This window comes from Sinocyclocheilus grahami, unplaced genomic scaffold (genome assembly GCF_001515645.1).
Source record: "Sinocyclocheilus grahami isolate Dianchi unplaced genomic scaffold, SAMN03320097.WGS_v1.1 scaffold652.1, whole genome shotgun sequence".
Taxonomy (NCBI): Eukaryota; Metazoa; Chordata; class Actinopteri; order Cypriniformes; family Cyprinidae; genus Sinocyclocheilus; species Sinocyclocheilus grahami.
The window spans coordinates 271,862-280,679 of NW_015505831.1; positions in this window are offsets into that span (position 1 = coordinate 271,862).

The following is an 8,818-nucleotide window of genomic DNA, read 5'->3' on the forward strand; positions in this document are numbered from 1 at the left end:
TAATGACAAAATATTAAAATCGTATTTCTTAAAAAGATTAAAATGTAATATAAATATAACATATATATATATATATCATATTAATAATATCATAATCTAAGTATTACATAAAATATATAAGTATATATATATATATATATAGAGAGAGAGAGAGAGAGAGAGAGAGAGACACACACAATTATGTATGTGCACAATCATTTATGCAACATATATTTTATATATATTTTATGCAAATCATAAGCATATATATATTTTTATTACATATATATGCAATTAAAAATATATATGCTTATGATTTTATGTTGCATACTTTTAATTCCAAAATGCATCGCTTATCTATAAAAAAGATCTATATTTTTTCCACTCACTTCACTTCCCCATTGGCAGCTGTGACAAAAAGTTAATTTTGAACCATGCTTAGATTTGCATGTCACGTTATCAGCTAACACAAAGGTTAGCACAACAACGCTGGTTTAGCGACTGTTTTGATATTAATTTCCGTTTCCAGCGCCGTCTTCCAGGACTGCTTGATCACAGGCCACACGTGTTCCTTCAAGCCTTTACGTTCGCACCGTCAAACGCGTGAGCGCAATGCACAAAGCATCTGCCGCATTAACCTGTTCACCTTCACGCATGTGCAGCACTCGTGTAGTAGGAAGATCCATCCCACACAACAAATCTCTCTGATAATGATGCTTTTTTTCCTCTGGAAAACTGCAACTTTGTAGCATCTATTACAGAGGAAATGAGTGCTGTTTAGCACTAAACTCTCCTAAATAGCCCCCTGCGAGGCATCAACACACGGCTGAGCGATGATGATAAAACGCCCACCATACATTTGAGGGGATAAAATATGGAATTAAAGTTTGTGATAGATACGACTTCAGTGGAGTGGGAGAACAAAAAGTAAACTCCAGACAGAGCCGAAAGGTCAGCGGCCGCCGTCATGTTTGAAAATGATGAGCGACATGTGGAAAGCGTTGGTGGGCTCTCGGAGTCTTTGGCGAGGCCACGCTGAGACTGAGCAAAGAGCTGGCTGTCCGAACACATTTCCAAGTCTGAGAGAGCGACTTTAAAATTAATGAAGGGGGAACTCTGACTTTTAGTCAATGTAAAATTTTCATTAATGTTATTATTCCGTTGTCTGCGTGGTGCTGAATTCATATCACTTCACGTTCCGCGCTCTGAATTTTTATGCCCTGAATCTCGAAAATCACTGGAGTCACGGAGGTGGGAGTGAAAGAAAGAAAAAACATATTTTCTAAAGTTCTGTGCACTGCAGAAAATCAGTATTTTTGCCTTGTTTTCCAGTTCAAATATGTAGAAATCCTTAAAACAGAATACATTTACTGAAGAAGCAAAACAGACTTGTTTTCCTAGATTGTATCTTGAATATAAATGCATTTGGTCTTTCTGCACTGGCGGATTTTTTTCCACTCGTTTTTAATGTTTCTTTTACTGTCAGTGCAGTAAGACAAAATACAAACATTACATTGTCAAATACATATATTAATGGTTTGTAGATATTTTTAAACTGAAAAACAATTTAAAAAAAGATGAATTAAAGGGATAGTTCACCCAAAAATGAAAATGCTGTTATTATTTATTCACCCTCAGGTTGTTCCAAACCTGTATGGATTTCTTTTTGGGTGTTGAACACAAAAGAAGATATTTTGAAGAATGTTGGTTACCAAACAGCCATTGACTTATAGTATGGAAAAAAATTCTGTGCAAATCAATGGCTACCAGCAACTTTTTGGTTTCTAACATTCTTTAAAATATCTATCAGAAGAAAGAAATTCATACAGGTTTAAAACAAATTGAGAGTGAGTAAATGATCGGAATCCCTTTAAGAAGTCATTTTTTTGCAGTGTGATATTTTTTACAATTTAAGAGCACATTGACATTTGACAACTGAATTTTGCCATATCCCAAACTACCTCATATTTACAGTATCATATCGTATGACCAAAATGTATGATCACAGTATAGTGAATTTAAACAAGTTTACAGTATACATAAATTATTTTCTGGGAGAACAACATCCAATTGGGTTGTGTATTAAATAACCATCAATTAAAGGCATTTTTGGATAATTAATTGAATTATATACTTAGCTACAAACTTTTTAGTCATTTAAATGCTTATTAAAATTTGTAAAAATACATCTGAGACCCTGCATTTAGCTAAAATGCTCTTATATGAAATGCATCAATTTGGGGTCAAATAAACACAAATCTGCATAATTATGCAAGCCTTCATTAAGAATGTTTAAATCTACTTCTTAAGACAACTGAACATATACATTTACATTTATTCATTTAGCATATGCTTTTATCCAAAGCAACTTACAAATTAGGAATACAACAAGCGATTCATCATAAAGAGGCAAATAAACACGAGAAGCGCTCGTAGTACAAAGTTTCAGACACCGTTCAGAATATCAAATCACCATGCAAATAAACTCAATTTATAAGACTCAACCACTACTTTTACCCATTACAGTCACACAGCAAACCCAAAGTACACACACATATTATGTCTACATATCATCAGTCACACCTGCCACTTCTGCATTAAATCTGAAGTCTGTACGATTTCCCTGCCTGATACAGTCACATTTATTCCAGCACTAAATGAATGAGTAATCTTGAAACAAAAAACACAGATAAAGAGAGAGAGAGAAAGCCCAACAGCTCCGCAGCTGTACAGAATCGATTCTCTGTGGTGTTTAGGGTGCCGATGGCTGCGACTGAAGAGGCCCCGAGCTCTTGGGGCGAAAACGCTCTCTCTCAATAGCTCTGAAATGCTATCCTTGTCTCAAGTAGCGCTCCACTTCACAGAGGACTGCTCCATTCTGTGGAGCCTCTAATAACAACTCTCTTCAGATATGAGGAAAACAGCGCCTACACCCCAAAAGAGCGCTATCAGCCAAACACCATCAATTGAGTCGAGGATGAATATATATATATATATATATATATATATATTTTTTTTTTGTCAGAGGGGAAAACTTTGGAAATTACATCTGAGTTTATGTAAAGATTAGAATGTGGATGAATCCGCATGCACAAGAATATGATCTTCTTCATGTAATCTATGGCTGGAATTACTGCCATGGCTATTGCTATGAATGTAGTATGTCATAAAGGCACTGTTCACCCAAAAATTTTAATTTAATCAACCTCAGGCCTTCCAAGATGTAGATAAGTTTGTTTCTTCATGGGAACAGGTTTGGAGAAATTTGGCATTGCATCACTTGCTCACCAGTGGATCATCTGCAGTGAATGGGTGCCGTCAGAATGAGAGTCCAAACAGCTGATAAAGACATCACAATAATGCACAAATAATCCAAACCACTCCAGTCAATCTATTAACATATTGTGAAGCAAAAAGCTGTGTCTGTAAGAAACAAATCTATCATTAAGGCATTTTAACTTCAACCCATTGCTTCTGGCCAAAAATATGAGTCCATAATTCATAATAATGCTTCCTCCAGTAAATAAGTCCACCCCCCATGATGCTTTCATGTCAAAATCATCTTACATATTCAACTGTTTTGGACGTTTTTTGTCTGTGCATATTTCTCTCCTCATTCACTGGAGAAAGCTATATTACTTACATACAGAGGACTCATATTTTAGCCAGAAGCAACAGTTTGAAAACTGTTAAAAATGTCTTAATGGTGGATTTCAAACATAGATTTTCACTTCACAAGATATTAATTGATGGACTGGAGTTGTGTGGATTATTGTGATGTTTTTATCAGCTGTTTGGACTCTCATTCTGACGGCACCCATTCACTGCAGAGGATCCAATGGTGAATCAGTGATGTAATGCTAAATTTCTCCAAATCTGTTCTGATGAAGAAACAAACTCATCTACATCTTGGATGACATGAGGGTGAGCACATTTTCAGCACTTTTTCATTTTTGGGTGAACTATTTCCTTCAATCACAAGAAAAAATGTGCTGAAATGGTGTTTAATGTTGACTCTAAAGAGAAAAAGACAGAATAAAACTGTTTGCAGACAGGAACGCTTTCCTGTTGCACAACAGCTGCATCAAATGCCAAAGCATGTGCAAGACGGCACACAGATGGTGTTGCCATGTAAACAAAAGCAAAAAGCTCCAGAAATGCACCGAGCAATTACATTTAGTATCAATACGTGAGAAAACACACACATGCTATGTTTAAAATAACACTACTATTCTTACAATTCCTGCAGTCAAGGGGGACATATATTGTGTAAAATATGCATACTGTTTGTATGCATGCAATACTCAGATAACAAATGAAAAAATCGTTTACTTCATCTGACTGAAAAAAATCTAACATTTTTAAATACAGAATGTATTCAATCATTTAAATTCTCAGATGATAACTGACATCACTACTGATGAGGTCATGTTGCAACACTGTAGCAAACTGCGCAATTTAAAAAAGGCAACTGTTGCCCATACTGTATTTAAAGAAAACTATTTGTATGCAATGTGCATGAAGTAAACAATACGCTTGCATTCCCATCTAAACATCGACAGTGTCTCCATTCCTGAAAAAGACTTGCTAATAAAAATACTCACTTGCATAGACAGTACCTTTCAAATGTCTGAATGAACAAACTCATGCAACGCTCAAAGTAGACGTGATTTCTTTCATTCTGCAAACTCCGTGACCCTGAGGAATCACCGTTCTACCAGCGATCCCGCTTCCTCTTTAATCTCAGGGATCAAAGTTGGGTCAATAAAAATCATCTTAGCGTTTGCACAGAAGGGGAAAAGAGCATTTGCTTTCGCACTAATTGGGAAGCATCATATTTGTTCGTAAGAGTAAGCTCATTTAAATCCTAATAAGCTTTTTAGATTCTCGTCGGGGGATTTTGCAAGCGCGCCATTGTGCATCGTGTGTTATTGATAACGAGCCTTGTTGTCGGACGTTCAAGTTTGTTAGTTCAGCCTAAATCAATGTTCACTTCATGGGTCTAATTTGGGGAATCTGTAAAGAAAGAAAAGCCGGAAAATGAAGTAGGTATTGAAGTCGTAATAGGCATGTCAATGTCCTGCTGTTTGTCTGGCGGAGAGAATCCACAGGAATGAGCCTTATAAATACAGCTGCTCCAAGATTATGTTCATTAATTCAAATCCCACCACAATCTGGGAACATGCCCAATCTGTGGGAGGAAGTGTGCTTGACAATGGCAGCATGCATAGAGACTAGCAAAGTAAAGATGACAAATGGGTTCAATCACAGATGCTGGTCACAATGAAGGTAATTTTTAACAGATAAAAGACTGTAAAAATGTTGCAATAGAAACCTATTCATTGGTTAATTGGTTCCTTTATGCTATATTATTTTACAAATGAAAATTTACAGTTTTATTCTAAGTTTAAATTAAATTGGTAAAATTGAACCATTTGTTTTGGTCTTTTATACAGTGAAGTTCTGTCAACCACAGATGGCAGGGTTTTTTTTTTTTTTTGATGGTGCAGACAATAGAATAAATGAATTTTATACATGCACTAAAAAAAAACACATTAGACACTGTGGAGATCTTTATATAGATTTAAATGTTACAGATCACAAGATAACTGTTGCAATTTGATTAGAAATGTACAGTTTAAGAACATCTCTGCTTATTTTTAACCAGCTTTGTATTGTTTGATGTTGGTAGGTGTGCTCTTTCCCCCATTTATTTGTCAGCAAAAGTCCACCAGATGACACAAAATAACTTTTGACAACAAATAAATTGGGGTATCTGGGTGCAGGTAACATGGAGAAAGAGTACACAACCTACATTATACAAAGCTGACTGAAAATCGGTGAAGTGGCCCTTTAAAAGAACAAGGCAAGGCAAGGCAAGTTTATTTATATAGCACATTTCATACACAATGGTAATTCAAAGTGCTTTACATAAAAGAAAAGAATAAAACAAGGAATTTAAAAACTTTGAAAATGATTTAAAATTTGATTTAAGAGGTTTAAAATGAATTTAAGAAGACGATTATACATATAATATAGTGCAATCAGTTCTGACATAGCACAGTGCTCACTTAATAAATGCACAGCTAAACAGATGAGTTTTGAGTCGTTGTTAGACCCCTAGAGTCAAAGTATGCATTCACCTTAAGAACTTCATCTTTGTTTCAAAACGCAATGGCTTAAGTTTTTTCCTTGTTTAACTGAAGACATTTCTGGCAGATCCAACTATTAATTTCATCAATGCATTGGCAGAGGAATTCAATGGGGCTGTAGTCATTTGGTGATAAGGCTAGGTAAATCTGGGTATCATCAGCATAGCTGTGATAGGCAATTTGGTTCCTTCTCATTATTTGACTAACTTAGTGGGAGCAAATACAGGCTAAACAAGAGCGGTGCAAGAATTGAGTCTTGTGGGACTCCGCATGTCATGGACGTCCACTTAGACTTGTGCTCTCCTATACTCACATAATAACCTCTCCCTTCTAAGTATGACCTGAACCAGGGGTGTAGATTACGCGGGGGACGTGTCCCCCCCACTTTTGATATCACGTAAATTCGTCCCCCGCACTTTTTTCGGGCAAGTGTGTTCACATAGAGGTTTTCAAGAGCCGTTGTGAATAAATATATATTTAAATTCAAAGAGACAGGATAGTCTGTGCATGATCTGATGTTTTATTCGGACCCAGAATAAGGCGAGATGAACATTGCGGAGCGCTAAACACTCGTGCAGTGTGTTTCATTCATACTCGAAGCCGGAGGGTGCTCTCGCGCAGAAAGTCGTATGAGGAAATTCCTAATATGGACAAAAGAGTCCGCTATCTATATGAAAACAGTTGTTTTCACAAAAAACCAGAAATGTTTGGAAACATACGATTGCGACAATATATGGTTTATTTGTGTTTGTCAAGTCATCTCCAGGTAATAAATAAAGTATATGAATAATGAAGTGCTAATTGACATAGCATTTATTACGATATAGAAACTATTCTGCCTTATGTGATAAAAAAAAGTGTTTGTAGTATATAAACAAATCATTATTATTGGTCACTGTCCAGCAGTTATCTGATTTCTAAGCCAATTAAAGCTAGAAATTAGAGAACTCCAGGCTTCAGTGTCACACGATCCTTCAGAAATCATTCTAATATGCTGATTTGATGCTCAAGAAACATTTATTATTATTATTATGTTGAAAACAGCGGAGTAGAATTTTTTTCAGGTTGAAGAGAAATGAATAGAATGTTCAGAAGAACAGCATTTATCTGAAATAGAAATCTTTTGTAACATTATAAATGTCTTTATCATCACTTTTGATCAATTTAAAGCATTCTTGCGAAATAAAAAAGTGTTCATTTCTATAATTTATTTTCCGATTTCTTTTCTTTGATCACAGCAATCATTTAAAAATATATGCAAATAGAAAGCAGTTATTTTAAATAGTAAAAATATTTCACAACATTACTGCTTTTGCTGTACTTTGGATCAAATAAATGCAGGCTTGGTGAACATAAGAGACTTCTTTATAAAACATTAAAAATCTTACTGTTCAAAAACTGTTGACTGGTTGGTTATATAGATTACAGAAATGTTATATTGTAATGTTATATCTATATCTACAGATAGTGCTAAGTCCTTAATAACAATGGATGAAATGTTTAGACCTCTACTGATGATTAAATCTAGAGTATGTCCCCGATTGTGTGTGGGTTCATGCACATGCTGAATCAGGTCAAAAGTGTTTAAAACAGTTATAAGTTCTTTTGTAGTTTTGTTTTCTGGATTATCTATGTGAATATCAAAATCCCCTGGAATAGCAAAACAGTCCAACTCTGAGGAAATCATTGATAGCATTTCTGTGAACTCTTCAGCAAAGGCTGGAGAGTATTTTGGAGGCCTGTAAATAATGATAAACAGAATGCGTGGAGCACCTTTCAACACTGTGACGAGAGGGGCGGGGCTGAGAGCCGTGGGAACGGAGCGAGGCCGGTGGAGTAATTGCTAATGCGCGACACCTGCACCACTCACCGGTCTCGAGTCTCACGGAGGAGCTCCGGAAGAATAAAGAGGAGGAGTGATGACCATGTTAGACAAGAGAGGACCGGGCCTGGATTTTATTTTGTGTTTTGGTTTCGTTTGTGCGCGACAGTCGTCCGTGAGGGGCTGTCGCGCTATTTTGTGTTTATTTTATTAGTAAAGTTTTATTTAAATGTTCGCCGGTTCCCGCCTCCTTCTTCCCGACCTACAAACGTTGTTACATTGGTGCCGAAACCCAGGAGGAAGGAGGGGCACGCTGCCAGAGATCCCTCGCCGCTGGGGTGAGTCCGCGGTGCCATCGAGCATGGCACTGGATAGCCCTCAGTCTGCCGCCGTGGACGCTCGAGGCGGTGGGCTGGAGTGAGTTGCCAGGGGCGGACGAACTCGCTGCTGGCCGCCTGGGATGTGGAAGGACGGCTTCCGTCCGTGAGGGAGCGGAGGAGTCACCGCCGTTTGCCTGAGGCCGGAGCCTGCTGCCATCCTCCATGATGGGGAGAAACAGGGAACGGGGGACTCCTGCCGGCTGCCCGAACGTGGAGGAGCCGTCGCCGTCCACAGAGGGCTAAACAGTTAAAATCATTAAAAAATTATCATGTCATTTCATACTTACATTTATTTAGCATTATTTTATCCAGGGTGACATACAAAAGCAAGTCAAAGAGCCAGCAACTGTTCAATCCGTGTATCATTCGATCATTCGTTTTTTTTATTTAATATTGAAAGTAGAAAAATTTGAATTCAGCTTAAATTTTAGTTTTTCATTCAGGGGTAGAAAAATGAATAAACAGCTTGAATATTCGATTTCTAC